Here is a 17,825-nt window from a genome sequence, read left to right on the forward strand (position 1 = left end):
ATTTTATTTTAAAATTAGTTTTCTTAGCATACAGAATAATGTGCTTCATTAGGGCATTTTATATGCATTTGTCATTATGGTGTGTTCCTATTTGCACCTGCTGCTTCTGCCTGCCCTTTGCTCTGCTGCTCTCCTCTCTCTGCTAGCCTGCCTTTTGCTTTCTGGTCACACACTCATTCTAAATCTAGAGTCTTCCCATGGAAGACAAACAAGAGATTGTCTCTTCCCTCCCCATTTTGCCTTCTTATGAAATTAGACTTCTAAAATATGTATTTATTTACGAACAGTTTATTTAATGTGGATGTTGTTAGTCCATACAGGAGTCCCTGGAGGCCTGAAGAGGTGATCAGATCTCTTGGAACTGGAGTTACAGGTAGTTGTAGGCTGCTGTGTGGATGCTGAGAACCAAATTCAGGTCCTCTGTAAGAGCATTTAAGTGCCCAAACTTAAATGCCCAAAGTCTTCCCACCCTGTGGTAGTTTGAATGAGAATGGCTCCCATAGGTTTACTCTCATACCTTTGAATGCTTGGGCCTCAGTTAGTGGAACTGTTTGGGAAGGATTAGAAGGTGTGGCCTTGTTGGACCTGTGCCACTGGAGGTGGGTTTTGAGGTTTTAAAATCCCACAGAAGGCCCAATCTTTTCCCTGTTCTCTCTCTCTCCCTCTCCCTCTCCCTCCCACCCTCTCCCTCTTTCTCTCCCTTTCCCCCTTCTTCCTTCCCTCTCCCTCTCCCTCTCCCCTTCCTCCCTCCCTTCCTCCCTCCCTCTCCCCCCTCTCTCTCTGCCTCCAACTTGCAGATCAGATGTGAGCTCTCAGCTACTTCTCCAGTACCATGCCTGCCTGTCTGCATGCCACCATGCCTCCTGCCATGGTAATAATAGACTAACCCTCTCAAACTGTAAACAAGCTTCCAATTAAATGCTTTCTCTTTTAAGTCTCCTTGGTCATGCTGTTTCCTCACAACAATAGAACAGTAACTAAGACTCTGCCTTAGATCTAGAATTTTAACCCTGTTTTTAATATTTGCATCTTTTATCCCTTGGGCTGAAATGATTTCTCCCTGGAAAGCCAGATAGGATGGACTTTCTAGTGATGGAGGCAGCACAGAGTTTAGGGCATCTCTGCAGATTTTACTCCCTTATTCTTACCATTGATTCTTAAAGACGCGAAGGGGCAAGATCCAGGATTGTAGGAATCGAGCACTGAGCACAGTGTTCCTTTTCTGTACCTGCACTGATCTCTTCACTCTCTTCATAGATGCTTAGTAAATGCCTGCTACATGCCAATTGTGGAGCCAGGCATTGGGGTCCACTGAAGGGCAAGGAGATGGATGGACCTTGCTGTCACAAAGACCAGAGTGGGACAGGTAGATGTTCAGTGAGTCATGACTTCCTCTATTGAGGTCAGTGATGAGGTTTGGTGTGCACCTTTAGACAACATGGACATCTAAAATAGAGAGACTCAACCTAGGGGATTCTGGAACAGGTTTCTGGCGAGAGTAATGTTGGCAATGAGAGTAGGCTAGACCAAATAAGCTTTAAGTCCCATGAACCATGAACTTATGAAACCTAAAAATCCAGGTTACCCTTCATGAATAGAGGGAGGAGACTGTAGTGGCAAATATGGTTGAGCAGTGTAATGCAGGGAATATGAGGGTTTCTATCTTTATACTAACAGTAAAAAATCAATTGAGAAGGGAACTAAATAGTATCATTTACAGAATAAACATTATAATAAATGTAATGGTCTGTTCAGGAGAGGTTTACGTGGGCTGGAATCATTCAGGAATCATGAAGGAACAGAGAAACCAGATTTAGGCTGTGGGAAAAGTTCGATCTGGTTGACTCATACTAATAGAAGGCCCAGAAGAAGCCATTCCAGATAGGAGAATGTAGTCCTCCAGTCAGAACGTGGATAGAAATGAGGGAGGAATGGAGAGAGCAGGAGAGGATGGCCTGGCTGCCTTTAGAGAACGTTTCCTTTTTAACTGCATGTGTAAGTGTTTCTCTGTGTTTGTGTAGGTACCATGGAGGCCAGAGGCATCTGTTCCCCTAGAGCTGGAGTCATGGCCGATTGAGAGCTGCCTGATATGAGTGCTGAGAATAGAACTCAGGACTTCTGCAGGAGTTAATACTTGCCCCTAACTGCTGAGCCATCTCTCTAGCCCCCAGGCTGGCTAACTTTTGAACAGTATTAGACCTGCTAAGACTGGACAGAGGGAGATGGACTGACATGTTTTTGCATTATGAGATGACCAGAGGTTTAAGATATGTTTAAAGAGGGCCCTTGAGTGTCAGGTTAACAAGGGGAGGACTTCTGATGGCTGTTCTTCATTGTCAACTTGAATGGATACAGAATCACTTGGAGGTGAGTAAGGCGAGTCTTAGAAGATGCTTGTCCATTTGTGATGCTGGAGCTTGTCGCGGACCGCTCTACCCCACGTTTGGGGGCCAAAATGTCGCGGACAGCTCTATCAATGTTGGAACCTGTACTGCCAAAAGCCTTGGGGGCTAAATTGTTAGAGCCCGCACTGCTCCAAGCTGCTCCGGTCCACGGGTTGGGGTTCAGCAAGAGAGAGAGTGAGGACAGACACGAAGAATGGAGACCAGACAGTGTATTCTTCAGTCTCTCTTCTTCTCTCCAAGTCCCTAGTTCCCAGTCCCTAGTTCCTAACCAAGTCTCAAGTCCTAATCCCTGTTCCAGATGTAATAAGTCTGAAGTCCTTATTCTGTTCCAGTTGCTAGTCTCTTTTCCAGTTCCAAGTTTATCTCCAAGTAACAAGTTCCTTCTTCTGTCTGCCTCTCTACTTTTATGTGTCTCACTTCTAAGCCACGCCTTTAAGTCTTGTCTCTAAATTATACCTTTAAGTCACACACCTTTAAGTCTCACACACCCAAGGGAAGATCCTGGGTATCTAAAACAAGATGTTATCAGAGTGTGCTCAGCTGTTGTAGGCTGTTGTAAACAAGTCTCTTGTCAGGGTATGTGACTCAAGATGGCTACAAGGATGATAGCCACCTTCTGTCGGCTCTCCACAGGAGCTCTCTTCTGAAGTAGCTCACACTGGGATTATTTCAACATAAGATTCTTGAAGACATAAATATTAAAACCACAACAAGCATCCACTTTGGATCTATACTGTGTGACACATGCTTAGGAGTTCTAACATCATTTTTTTTTTTTTTTTTGGAAAGATCAAATGTGTATGTGGTGGATTGAATAAAAAATGGCCCACATAGGCTCATAAATGTGAATGCTTAGTCACCAGGGAGTGGCAGTATTTGAAAGGCTATGGAGAAAGGAACAGATCAGGAGAATTTGCCTTGGTTAGAGGAAATGTGTTACTGGGGGTGGGTTTTGACTGAGAACTACTGGTTTAGATAATGAGTCAATGAGCTAATTTTTGTCCTATTAAAATTTCTGTTGCCAACTTGATATATTCAAGTAACAAGTCTATGGTCTCACAGATCTCAGGAATAAAATAGTTGGTTTTTGTATTGAAACCTGTGGATGTGGTGGCCATGGGCCTCTGAGTATGGTGAAACTTGTGTCAGCACCAACATGGATATGGTGCCTTTTTCCAGACAGAGTACTGCTAACACAGAATCCACAAGTTTGACCCATTTGTTTCTTACTATCCCACAGCTGCACCAGAGGAACTGGTATTCTGGGTATTGACAGGGATTGAATCCATAGTGATTTAGCCCTAAAGGGCTTTTCTTCTTTTTAAACCTCTTTCTATCCCCAGAGTCAATGCCAGGTGCCACACTGCTGTGTACTGATTACTGGTCCTCATCTTGCCTGGAAGATTCAGCCAGCTCAAAATCAGCAGGCACTTACAGATTCTTAGTACCTAGTTATGATCTTAGTTGTATCTTTCCAAAAGATACATTACCCTCCTAACTTTCAAGGAGTCAGAATAGGCCCTTATTAGCAAATAGGGCTTTTGTAGATATAACCAAGTTATGATAAGGCCATTGTGTATCCCCAACCCCCAATTCAGTATGAATGATATTCTCATTAGAGGCAAACGTGACATAGGCTCAGAGGAGTGGGGGCCAAGGGGCATGTGGAGCAGAGACACCCAGGAAAATACAGAGGGTGAGAGTAAGGTCTGTCCACAACCAGGAGTACTCAAGATCACCAGCAGACCTAGGAACAAGAGTGTATTCTTATAGGGTCTGGAGGACACAGCCTGGTGACACTGATTTCAGATGCTGGCCACTTGAATTGTGAGCCAATCAATTTCTACTGCTGCAAACCACCTACTAGGTGCTACTTTGTTACTCTTTGATACAATTACAGGGCCTCTTTCATGGATGTTTACTTGTTTAAAGTTTTATTTCCTTACATTAGTGCAGCTCACTAGGTGAACTTAATGGCTTGCTATTCCTTGAGTTGTGATAGTTATTATTAGCACAGTGGGGCATGATGGGAGCTGTGTGGGGCTGTGTGGGATCTAGTCCAGAGGCCACTCTCAAAGTAACTGAGGAGTTTAATGAAGGGACACCAAAAGGATGTGGACAGGGGTAAGGGCACTAATAGGAGTGGAGATGGGTAGCTACTGCCAGCCAGGTCATTACTGCTAACTCTTTAGGTTGAGCAGGTGGGCAGCAGTTCCTGAGCTTGGAGAATCTGTGGTAGCTGCAGGAATTGGCAACTGTTGCCAGAACTCCTTCTCTGCAGAGTGTAAACAAACACTTACATTGGCCCCAATGACAAACGGAGATGCGATTCAATCAAAGCTTTGCCCAGTGAACCAGTGACTTCAGCTGAGGGGTTATAAGGAGTGTGGGGGACCCCAAAGCAGCTGCACTAGGAAGTCTCACCCAGAGTGGGATGATGGCTTCTCATAGCTGGATGGATGAGATGTCTGTCTCCCACTTTCCTCTAGTTAATCTTCCCTGCATCTCTAGAAGCCACAGCTATTAGGGCAAAATTGCATACACATGTCTGGGCGGTCACTGGACTTCCAGATGAGGGTGCAGTGAAGCTCTGCCCCTTCTTCTCTGTACCAACAATCAGCAGGCCGATGTGGTCGTCTCTTTCAAGCAGGCACAGCTGATTTGCTGAAGATGGCGGCTGTTTTGTTCAGAAGACCTCATTCTACAGGAGCTGAACCTTTGGTGGAGACAGGTGACCCTTTGCTTGCAGAAAGGGATAGGGGGAACCAGGGGCCACTTAGCTGACTTCTTTCTCTGTCAACCTCATCCTCTATGCCTTTGTGCTTACCCTCTCAGTGTGTCGATGCTGCTGCTCTGTTTAGCTCTCCAGGGTTATCTTGGCAACTTGTTGACATACAAGATTCCCAACACATTCTTTTGTTTGTCACATGACCATCTGATAATGGACAGATAGTTTTGACTTCTCAAAAACCTGCCTCTGTCCAAAGTTTCTGTTTCACTTCCTGGTCATGACTTGAAGGCTCTCTAGGACTTGGCCCTGACACCTTTCACCTTCCTCATGCACAGTGCCTGTCTCTGTTCCCATCCTCGCCACACCCTCCCCTGACCATGCCGTTTCATCTTCTGTCACCGACAATCCAATCCACCTCTTCCTGTAGCTTCTTTACTGCAGTGCTTCTTCCCATTCTGCTCAGCACTTCAGTCAGTTGCTTTCCAGACTGTGAGTTCCATAAGGGCAACCACTGGATTCTGTCCATTCCTGTGTCCCCTGCAGCCACCACCACACAGGGTTTCACTCATAGTCACTTCTTGATAGATGCCGGCAAATGAGTGGATACTATCCATATCACACTGTGTGGGTAATTGGAGCTTGGCTGTGAAGTCTGGCAAGAGCTCTAGAAGTCTGATCTTTTTCATGGCCACAAGTTCAAACCAAGGTGATCCAGCGGCTGGGGAAGCAGTCTGCGGGAAGTCTGAACAGAAATATACTGTCTCTCCTTCCCTTTTGTGCCTGTAATTTTGTTTCATGGTCTTGAGTTGAAATTTCTCTTGGAAACTTGAAACATAACCAAAATAGCTTCTACTGTGTCACCCAGTAATAAAGCCTTCCTAACCCTTCATTTTCCTGCAAACATCTCCCTTGAAAATCAACTCTGCTACAAAGTGGGGCTAATTCAGCTGCCACCCATGCGGATGCAGTTGTGAGCAGGAGCTTCAGAGGGACATTTTTAGCTTCTCGAAAATGTCAACAAGCTAAGACTTTCATTCATTTAAAAAATGTAAATAAATGCAGCTGCATCTGGCTGTGTGGACAATAAATCTGACACAGCAGTGCTAAGCTGAGAGAGGGTGGCCACACCCTGACCAAAGCACCCAGCTTTGAGGGGAATGAAGGAACATTAATAAATATATTTAGAAAACTCATGTGGTAAAACTTGTACCCACAGCTCAAGGTATTTTTCCCCCTACCTTGGGAGCAGAATTCATAATGATTGCTTAAGATAAACAAAGAACTGGCCACTCACCAAAACCAATAGAATATTGACAAAAGGAAATTCACATATATAGAACTTGCATGCTCCAATTCTCCATCATTGTGCTCAAAAATAATGAAATAGTCTCAAGTTTCTCACTGGAATGCTTGATTTACTGTATCGGTCAGGTCCTCAAGACTAACGGAACTTATAGACTGAGTCTCGCTATACAGAAAAGGGTTTTATTAGAACGGCAGACTGTGGTCTAGCTAGTCCAACAATGGCTAGTTGTGAATGGAAAGTCTTAAGAATCCAGTAGTTGTTCAGTCCCCCAGGCTGGATGTCTCAGCTCTTCTTTAGTATGCACTGAAATCCCAAAGAAGTAGGCTCTAATGACAGTGAAGGAATGGATTTGCTAGCGAGGTAAGGGCAAGTAGGCAAAGAGCAAAATTTCCTTCTTAAAATAGGCTACCAGCAGGAGGTGTGCTTCAGATTAAAGGCTTGTCTCTCTGCCTTGGGATCAGATTAAAGCCTGCCTTTTCCCAGTTCAGAAGATCTGAATTAGAGAGGTGTCTTCCTACCTTAAAATTTCAGATTAGAAGTGGATCTTCCTATTTCAAATTAAGCAAAAATCCCCCACAAGTGTGCCCTCCTTTTTGGGATTTTGATTCCAGATATAGTCAAGTTGACAACTAAGAATAGCCATCACATTAAGTTAAGCCGTGTTCAAGTTTCAAAAACTAGATTGTCAGAATTCAGCTTTAAAGTCTGTTTGAAGATGTAATGTACTTTTTCATTAAAGTGTCACTGGGCTAAAAAGCCAACCCTGGTGACCCAACTTCCAGCCCTGGCAGCCATCTTAGACCTAATGCCATATAGACTCTTTGAGGAAATGCAGGAGCCTGTGGCGCCTCTGTCTTCATCCCATTTTTCCTTCACAAGGTTGACCTCCGCATCTCCACAGATCTCCACCCATACCCCTACCTCAATAAATAAATGCATATCCCTACCTCAATAAGCAAGCAAGCAAGTAAGTAAATAAATAAATAAACATATTTTTAAAATGTCATGTAGCCAGGTTCCTAAGCCAGCCCACTAAAGCCATTTACACTTAAAATTTTGATATCATCTTGTGTACTTGCAAGAAAATATAGTAAGAGAACATTTTCATTGTTATATTTGGATTTATAGAAAAAATTTAATGTCTTGTCATTGATATTTATTAATAAAGGTTTTCATTTTTACTGAATGATGGTGTCTGTGGAGAAATAGATATAACTAAAGGCTGAAACACACATGGACACTGTAGTGGAGATTCTAAGGGGAAAACTGGGCCCTTTCCAAGGCCTGATAATATGTTGTTACATGTTCTGTTTTTTTTTTTAATGACCAATATTAAATCACACTTCCTAATATGGACATGTCACTGAAACTACTTTATACTTATCATTCATAATTAAGATCATTTTGGCTTTAGGGCTGCAGAGATGGCTCAGTGGTTAAGAGCACTGACTGCTCTACCAGAGGTCCTGAGTTCAATTCCCAGCAACCACATGGTGGCTCACAACCATCTGTAATGGGATCTGATGCTCTCTTCTGGTGTGTCTGAAGACTGCAACAGTGTACCCATATACATGAAATAAACAAATAAATCTGGTTTTTTTTAAAAGATCATTTTGGCTTTGGTTTGTAGGTGGAAGAGAACAGGGATAGAAAGGAGGAGTATCTATCCTGGAATAATTGAACAAAAGTGACATGAGAGGAGAAAGAGAAGTGGGCCTTAAAGGGGCAGTGTAAGAAAATGAACTTCCCGGATTGGCTGGACACTGGGCTGTGTCAACAAAAGTTGATGCTTATGATCCTTGCAAAGAAGAAATAGTGCATATGATGCTTGCAAAGAAGAAACAGCTCTTAGATCCCAGAAGCCCCTGAGGCAACAGCCCACACGGCTGCCCCAAGGAAACTTCAGGGGCCACAGAGCAGCAAGCAAAGAAAGCTCACAGATGGTACAGCAAAGATCCACCGACTGGGCGTTCCTAGCTCCGTGACTCACCGCATCCTCATCAAGAAGCTTGAATTTTATGAGTGTAATTTTGATTTTCTTTCTTTTTCATGTGCATGCTAACTGCTCATCCTGTTCTGAAACCGTTTTTCCATTTTCCTATTCTCCATCCTCCATCCCAACGCACTCTAAAACGCTTGACACCTTCTTCTAACTCGACGCCTTTGTTTGATGACAGGCTGTCAGACCTTTCCCACCAACAGAAGCTCAGTGGTTTCCAGTTTTCTTCACACACTGTAGCTTCCTGCCTGTGTGCAGGGGTTCCTAGTCCATCCCTTCCACCGCCCCTCCCGCTCTGCTCCACCTCCTGCCAATCCTTCGCCTCTCACCAGAGCTTGGCTAGAGCCCTTCCTGTGGGTAAAACACCGCAGCTATCGCGGGCTCTATTGCAGGCTCTATCATCGCGGGCTCTATCATTGCGGGCTCTATCATCGCGGGCTCTATCATCGCGGGCTCTATCGCAGGCTCTATCATCGCGGGCTCTATCGCGGGCTCTGCACCATTTAGCTGATGCTTACTTTCTTGACGATCCTGCTTTTCCTTCCTTCTTGTTCAAGTCCCATTCATTTGTGGGGAGCAACTTTCGAGGTGTCTATTTTTAAGATATTTTAGATTATGCGCGGTCTTGACTTCCACGTTTCCCTGTGCTGCCCCAGATACATGTCATCAGACTGAGGGAGGGTGTACAGCATGGAGGGCGAAGATGAGATTTCTCTTTCTTGGGAGTTCAGAAATGGAACTGGAAACCAGTGTGGGCATCGGGAATGGGAACATATCACTTAGGTACTTGGGTCAGCCACAATCTATTTTGGTGAAACTCTGGAAACCGATTGATACAAAGTGAACGAGAAAGCCGGTTAGGGTTCATGGTAGAAAACAGTGGAAACCAGTTCCAGATAACTTAAGCTAAACACGAAACCCAAAACAACAGCAGCAACCACCACCACCAAACAAACTGATTACAACAAAGTCAGGCCAGGGAAGGCAGAAGACCACATCTGGTAAATGGACCAGGGCGGAGGAGCCAAGGCAGTCAAGGTGTCTTCCTAGGCTTGGCTCATTAGCGGGGAGGTCGACCTCCCCTGCTACACCCATGCTTTCTCCCATGGCCTACCTCCCTACAGAGCAGCTACAACAATCCCCTTGCTATTATATTGTAAAGACTTTAGTCTTGTCTTGGGGTCCTGGCATGAAGTTTGTAAAACCACTGGAATTTCCCAATTTTGTGATCTGCCCCCAAAGCCTTATAGTTTATGCTAATGAAATGACTAATAAAATTGACTCCAAAGTGGCCAATCCTATGACTGGGGGGTTGGGCGGCCTGCATCTGGGATGGTGAAATTTATCTTCCCTGAGGTTAGGTCAGCAGAAGCATGGAGTCTGACAGTGTGGGTGCATCTGAATCTGTAACACCCACCGTCCTCCAGTGGTTCTCACAGATGGGGTAAATCTGGCACAAGGCGCAGCGGGGCTCTGGATAGAACATATTTTTAGCAAAAAGCCTGTGACAATCAGATTTGAGGAACGAGACACTCAAGCACCTAATGAGAACTTTTGAAGCAGTAGTTGGCAGTAGGCAGACCAGGGAATACCCAGTGGGCTCACCTGCACTCAGGCCTGCCGGGTTGTCTCCACATTGGAAGCTCAGTGAACAAAAGAGCAATGGTCTTTGAGGCTGAAAGACTTCCTAATGACCAGAGAGGTTTCAGCTTCTTTTGTAATTTGATAAGTGACTAGGAAAGAATAGAAAGGGCCTTTAACCCCAGGCTTACCTAGAAGCAATGGCAGACTTTTCGGATTTAAGAAACTCTGCCCTCTTTCTTCCCTTGTCTTGACCCTGCCTGTTAGCTTTTGTAAATCCAACTTGGCAAACTATTCTAAAGGAATTAATGCTGAGAGCAGAAACACATCTGTAATCCAGAGGCTCCAGGGCACAGTGGGCAGACTCCCTTAGGCTGAATAGTCAGACCGAAGCTCTTTAGGATTTAGATTAGCTGTTCACAGTCATTTTTAATTTTGATTCTATTGATCTATTATTATTTACTGATTATTCAGAACCCCTGATTGGTCTGTGCATGTTTTGTAAGCATTTTTAGCAGAGGACAATCCTTAGTTAGCATATGCCTGTGGTTTCCAGAAGTCATTAGTTCTTTCTCAGAATACATTAGCAGGGTTCAGTGGTACTTCATCTATTCATTTGTCCATTTGTCCATCCATTCCCCTGCCCCCAGCCACGTGCCCTAAATCTGTTCGTTCACTAAACTAAACAGAAAACTGTAGTGGGCACTGTGACAGTGCAGGGGAAGGCAGTCGTTTTAAAGAGGAAGACAGATGAGATGTCTGTAGATAGGACAATTAATGCATTGATAAAGCTGATGAGGGCTAAGGGTGATTAATCACCAATTAAAGGCTAAGAGTAAGACTTCATCCAGATGGCAGAACGACTGTGGGATCAGACCCAGAATTTAATTACAAGAGTAGCTATGTCCCAGAGGAGGCTGATTCTGTTTAGATAAGTTTTGCCATTTTGAGATCAAGGCCTTGAGTTGGGCAGAATTAAATCCTGAGATTCCTGGACTGCTGGTATTGAATAAATAGCCTTGAACCTCTCAATCCCTCGGAGTCCTCAAAGGCCTGTTGAAGGCTCCCTATCAGAGCCCATTAGCCACTCTAGCTTCAAGACCAGGCCACTGGGGCAGTGAATAAGACTGAGCTACACTACTGGAAAGTTCTGGGACTGATAACCGGAGGAAAGGGAACAAGGAGTCAGATTCAGCAGCAGCCACAGATGCTGTGAGAGGCACATAACAGCATCCTGAGTGAAGTTTATCAGTAGGGACTACTCCCCACACAGAAGATTAACAACTTGGCAAAAGAGTCTGTGAAGTAGCTCTAGTGTGTATGTTTCTTGGAGGTGTAGAAGCAGAATGTCTTATTTTAAACTGAGGTAGAAATGTCAGAAATGCCACAGCCAAGACTGAGAGAAGTGAGAAAAACACCCAGAGAAGTTGGGCATACAAGAGTGAAAACACTGTCCATGGCTGGGAAGCTCACCAAGGACTCTTCTGTGGCATGTCTGTGACTATATTTAGTGGCATGTCTGTGGTCATATTTGGTGGCAGATCTGTGGCCATATTTGCTGGCAGGTCTGTGGTTGTAGTTGGTGACATATTTGGTGGCAGGTCTGTGGCTGTAGTTGGTGGCAGGTCTGTAGATGTATGTGGTGGCGGGTCTATAGATGTATTTGGTGGCAGGTCTGTAGATATATGTGGTGGCAGGTCTATGGCTGTAGTTGGTGGCAGGTCTGTAGATGTATGTGGTGGCGGGTCTATAGATGTATTTGGTGACAAGTCTGCTTTTCCAGAGGTCCTGAGTTCAATTCCCAGCAACCATATGGTTGCTCACAACCATCTGTAATGGGCATCCAATGCCCTCTTCTGGTGTGTCTGAAGACTGCAACAGTGTACCCACATACATGAAATAAACAAATAAATCTGTTTTTTTTTTTAATATCATTTTGGCTTTGGCTTGTAGGTGGAAGAGAACAGGGACAGAAAGGAGGAGTATCTGTTCTGGAAAAATTGGACAAAAGTGACATGAGAGGAGAGAGAGAAGTGGGTCTTAAAGGGGCAGTGTAAGAAGATGAACTTCCAGGATCAGCTGGACACTGAGCTGTGTCAGCAAAAGTATATGATGCTTTTTGTGGCAGGTCTGTGATTATATTTGGTGGCAGGTCTGTGGCTGTAGATGGTGGCAGGTCTGTGGCTATAGTTGGTGGCAGGTCTGTGGTTATATTTGGTGGACATATTTTGTGGTAGGTCTGTGATTGTGTTTGGTGGCATGTCTGTGGCTATAGCTGGTGGCAGGTCTGTGGACATATTTGGCAATCAAGTCCATGACTATTTTCTCTTTCTAGGTTTAGTGGGCAGATCTTCAGTATCTCTTTTTAACCAAACTAATGTGGAGCACGTTAAAGAAGGAAGCACTGGAGTCACTGAGAGGCTCAATGTGACTTGCCTTTACAGGTTAGGCTGAGGTTAGCAGATGCTAGCTTAGAATTGGGTTTTCTTATAGCCACGAGATGATGGGACCCCATAATAGGAGCAAGATGCTGGCACTTACTTAACAGAAGCCAGATGGAACATAGTTATTACTATACTGAGAAGGAGTCAGAGTGGTACCCATGAAAACCCGATACTTAGGGGGAGGTGGAGGTGGTTAAAGGAGTAGGTTATCTCTAGAGACATTTGGGCTCAGGTTATACAGAGAGAATCAAGAAGCCAAGGGCTGCTAGCCTTATTTATAAAGTCACAGTGTTTTGGGGTTATAGAAATGGCTCAATAGTTAAAAACACTGGCTGTTCTTCTAAAGGACCTGGGTTCAATTCCTAGCCCCTACATGTTGTCTAATAACCAGTTGTAACCCCAGTTCCAGGGGATTCAACACTATTTTCTGGCCTCTGAGGGTACTGTATGCATATAGTACACAGACATACATGAAGGCAAAATACTTAAATACATAAAAATAAAAAAAAATCCCCATCATAATCTTTTGTTCAGTTTCCTAGATGAGCCTATTTTTAGACTTAAATTTGACACAATGAAATTAACAAAAGTTATGAACCAAATGGATTTAACAGATATCTACAGAACATTTCATCCTAAAACAAAAGAATATATCTTTTTCTCAGCACCTCATGGTACCTTCTCCAAAATGGACCATATAATTGGATACAAAACAGGCCTCAACAGATACAAAAAGATTGAAATAATCCCTTACATCCTATCAGATCACCACAGACTGAGGCTGGTCTTCAATAATGACAAAAATAATGGAAAGCCCACATACATGTGGAAACTGAACAATGCTCTACTCAAAGATTACTTGGTCAAGGAAGAAACAAAGAAAGAAATTAAAGACTTTTTAGAATTTAATGAAAATGAGGACACATCATACCAAAACTTGTGGGACTCCATGAAAGCAGTGCTAAGAGGAAAACTCATAGCTCTAAGTGCCTACAAAAAGAAACTGGAGAGAGCATACACTAACAACTTGACAGCACACCCAAAAGCTCTAGAACAAAAAGAGGCAAATGCACCCAAGAGGAGTAGATGGCAGGAAATAATCAAACTCAGGGCTGAAATCAACCAAGTAGAAACAAAAAGAACTATACAAAGAATCAACAAAATCAGGAGCTAGTTCTTTGAGAAAACCAACAAGATAGATAAACCCTTAGCCAGACTAACCAGAGGGCACAGAGACAGTATCCAAATTAATAAAATTAGAACTGAAAAGGGAGACATAACAACAGAAACTAAGGAAATTTAAAAAATCATCAGATCCAACTACAAAAGCCTATACTCAACAAAACTGGAAAATCTGGATGAAATGGACAACTTTCTAGACAGATACCAGGTACCAAAGTTAAATCAGGAGCCGATAAACCATCTAAACAGTCGCATAACCCCTAAAGAAATAGCAGTCATTAAAAGTCTCCCCACCAAAAAAAGGCCCAGGACCAGATGGTTTTAGTGCAGAATTCTATCAGACCTTCAAGAAAGACCGAATACCAATTCTCTTCAAACTATTCCACAAAATAGAAACAGAAAGAACACTACCTAATTCATTCTATGAAGCCACAATTGAGCTCATACCTAAACCTCACAAAGACCCAACAAAGAAAGAGAATTTCAGACCAATCTCCCTTATGAATATCAATGCAAAAATACTCAATAAAATTCTGACAAGCCAAATCCAAGAACACATCAAAACAATCATCTATCATGATCAAGTAGGCTTTATCCCAGGAATGCAGGGATGGTTCAATATTCAGAAATCTGTCAATGTAATCCACTATATAAACAAACTCAAAGAAAAACAACACATGATCATCTCACTAGACTTAAATTTGAATAAAGAAAAGGCAAGGTGCCCATGGTCTATGCCAAGGAAAGACCTTGACAACAGGAGATTGCTACGGTTCACAGTTCTTCTTTGAAGGGATCTGTTTGCATACTTACTTGGGCTCCTGTATCCTGGTAAAGGGGATATCCTGACATTTCAAAGAATACTTCATATTACATTTAAATGTAAACATTTCCCAAAGGCTCATGATTTTGAACACTTGGTTCCCAGCTCGTGGCAGTGTCTTGGTGGGCATGGAGTCTTTTAAGAGGTGAGGCTTGGCAGGTGGAAACAGCTCCCTGGCGATGTGCCCTATGGTGTGGAGTGGGCTCCTACCCAAGTCATTTTTACTTTTTATTTGCTGACATGATGCTATTTGTTATAAGCTCCTATGCTAAAGCCAGAGCCCCCAGCTGCTATGCCTCCCTACTTTGACAGTGTGCACAGAAGAAATACTTCCCTCTGAAGTTACTTCTTGTTAGGCATTTGGTGGCAGAGACAAGCAAAGTAACTAATACATCCTGCATTTGGTTAGTAGGTAGACATTTATCCTTGAGAATCCAAAGTATTATTAAAGCCCCTTGTTATGTCTGGTAATCAATTATTCTGGCTTAGGTCTGGCCAGCAGCATCTTCTGTAGATGAGGCACTGAACAACACATTCAGTAGGATGGCTTGGCCAGGTCATCCCAGTGCTGTCACAATGGAGTAGCTGTGATGTCAGGATGAAGGCAATATCACCGGCAAGGACAGAGCCACATCAGTGTGTCCAGTCATGTGCCACTGAGACCAGAACTGAGTTCCTGCTGCATTACTTCCTGAGAAAACATTTGGGAAGTTGATGATACTAGATCGTCTTCCCAGAAATGTGGGCAGTTCCTCCTGCATGCTACAGATGTGTGTTCCAGGTGTGGGCTTGTCTTGATTGCCTCTGTGACTCCCTCAGCAACAGATCCATGGCACCACTGTAAATCAAGACACCTACAGGGAGCACAGTAATTGTACAGTGGATATGTGTATGGATATGTGACTCTGGGGTCTTGTCTGACAGTTCTTTATTAGAAGTGCTGGCCTATTAGAACAGTAAAATGGCTTTTAAAGGTACAACTGGGACATATTACCATGGAGATGACACCCCTGGGAAGACAGGATGCTTCCTACAAGTGGAATACACCCTAAATGAGTACATTCTATATCATCTTGGTAGGACATATGGCCTTGGGAGCTGTTAGTTTAGCAGGAATGGTACCACCTATTGTCTCCTCTCAGGATGTGCTTTCAAACCCTTTGTAGTTAACATATTTTCATTGAATTTTATAACTGCATGGCTCTTCTCTGAAGATGTACGATGGTTTTATCATATTTTAAGATAGTGGTTTTATTTTTTATTTTATTTATGTGTATGTGTGTCTCTGCCTCATGTCTGTGGATGCCCATGAAAGCCAGAAGAGGGTGTCAGCTTCCCTGGATTTCCAGTTGTAGGCAGTTGTGAGAGACCATGTGAGTCCTGGGAATCAAACTCAGATCCTCTGGAAGAGCGGTGAATGTTCTTAACCACAGAGCCATCTCTCCAGCCTGTTTCATCAGGGTTTATAGTTGCAATAACCAGTTAAGATTTTTTTTTTGTTTAAGTAAATTTGTATCAGTAACCATCTTTTAAAAATGCCTCGAGGGCTAAAGAGATGGTGCAGCAGTTAGAGCTAGATATAGATAGATATACCTATCTATATCTATTTATCTCTCTCTCTATCTCTCTCTCTATCTCTATATCTATCTCTATCTATATCTCTATCTATATCTATCTATATCTGTCTATATCTATGTATATCTATGTATATCTATATCTATCTATATTTATCTATATCTATTTATATCTAATCTATATCTAATTTCTCTCTCTCTCTCTTTCTCTCTCATCTACCTAGTGTCTGGCCCAAGAAATAATTTATTTTTCAGTTTTGGTGGGTGGGTGGAAAGACTGGAGGTTGAACCTAGGACTTCACACACGCTAGAGAAGCATGGTATCATTAAGATACATCCCCCTTTCTTTTGAGATCTAGTCTCAGTAAGTTACCTAGGTCGGCCCTGAGCTTATCCTGTGCTACTAGACACAGCTGTCTTTGGTCTTCTGTGAATGTCAGCATCTTTGGCTAAGAGCTAGTTTTATCCCTTCAGTTTAGGAGGAACTTTGCAGTTGCCACTCTGCCATGGATTCCTTTGTCCCTGTCTCGTTCTGCTTGTTTCTTTGTGTAGGAGCAGTCTCATTGTCTTTTGATGGTTGGTATCTTGAGATTTCCTATGTAAAGTAGCATTCTACTTTGTATTCACAATGCTTTACACAGAGAAGCATGAAGTGGTACTTGTCAACTGGCATGAAGGTCTTTTCTCTTTTGTTACCAGGATGCCAGGACATAAGCTTACACCAGTGTATTGTAAACAGGATGGATTTGGGAACCTGTTTGTGTCCACTCAGCATCAGGAGGTACGAATAACTCAAGCCACAGTGAAGGGAGTCAGAGGGAAAGGAGTGGGCTTGTTAAGGAGAAAAATCTACATCAGGACAGGTTTAATGAGCAGACTAAATATGATGACTGTTTTAGAGACCATCTGAGCAATATTTTTCATGAAAAATGAAGATGCACAGACAGCAGAACCCTGTTTGTTTGGCTATCTACAGCTTCTTGGGGGAGCTGGGTGGCAGGCCCCTATCAGAGACTAATCTTTTCTGACAGCATCCCTCCAGCTTGCAGGAGCTCAGTGTGCAGACAGTCATCTCAGCTCACCCATTCCAGCTCAGCTCTTCCCCTCCTCCATCCTTCTCAGCCCTCACAGCTCTACTCAGAGTGATGGCCTCTTGGCTCTCCTTGCTCCAGCCAGGTCAGGTGCACCTGCCATGTGTTGCTGCACTTCTCTGCTTCCTTCAGATGAAGGCTGGGACCTATGGCATGATGACTGTCATTACATCTTCATCCCTTCCAGAATCTGTGCATCCCTTGTATCTTTAAACATAGTGGTTGTAGTGGTTTGAATATGCTTGGCCCATGGGAAGTGGCACTATTGGGGGGTGTGGCCTTGTTGGAGGAAGTGTGTCACAGTGTAGGTGGGCTTTGAGGACACTTAGTGCTTAAGCTCTGTCAAGAATGGAAGAGAGCCTCCTCCTGTGGAGGAGCCTGCAGAGGAGAGTCTCCTCCTGGCTTTCTTCGAATCAAGGTGTAGAACTCTTGGCTTCTTCTCCAGCACCACGTCTACCCGGAGGCTGCCATGCTTCTGCCATGATGATAACGAACTGTACCTCTGAAACTGTAAGCCAGCCCCAATTAAATGTTTGTCTTTATAAGAGTTATCTTGGTCATGGTGTCTCTTCACAGCAATAAAACCCAAACAAAGACAGTGGTGAATGCTCAGGCCATGTATACAGGAAGATGCAGACAGAGGCGCGTGACTCTGATTCCCTGGAAGCATATGGCTGACTCATTCTTGG

The sequence above is a fragment of the Arvicanthis niloticus genome, chromosome 16, assembly GCF_011762505.2.
Source record: "Arvicanthis niloticus isolate mArvNil1 chromosome 16, mArvNil1.pat.X, whole genome shotgun sequence".
Lineage (NCBI taxonomy): Eukaryota > Metazoa > Chordata > Mammalia > Rodentia > Muridae > Arvicanthis > Arvicanthis niloticus.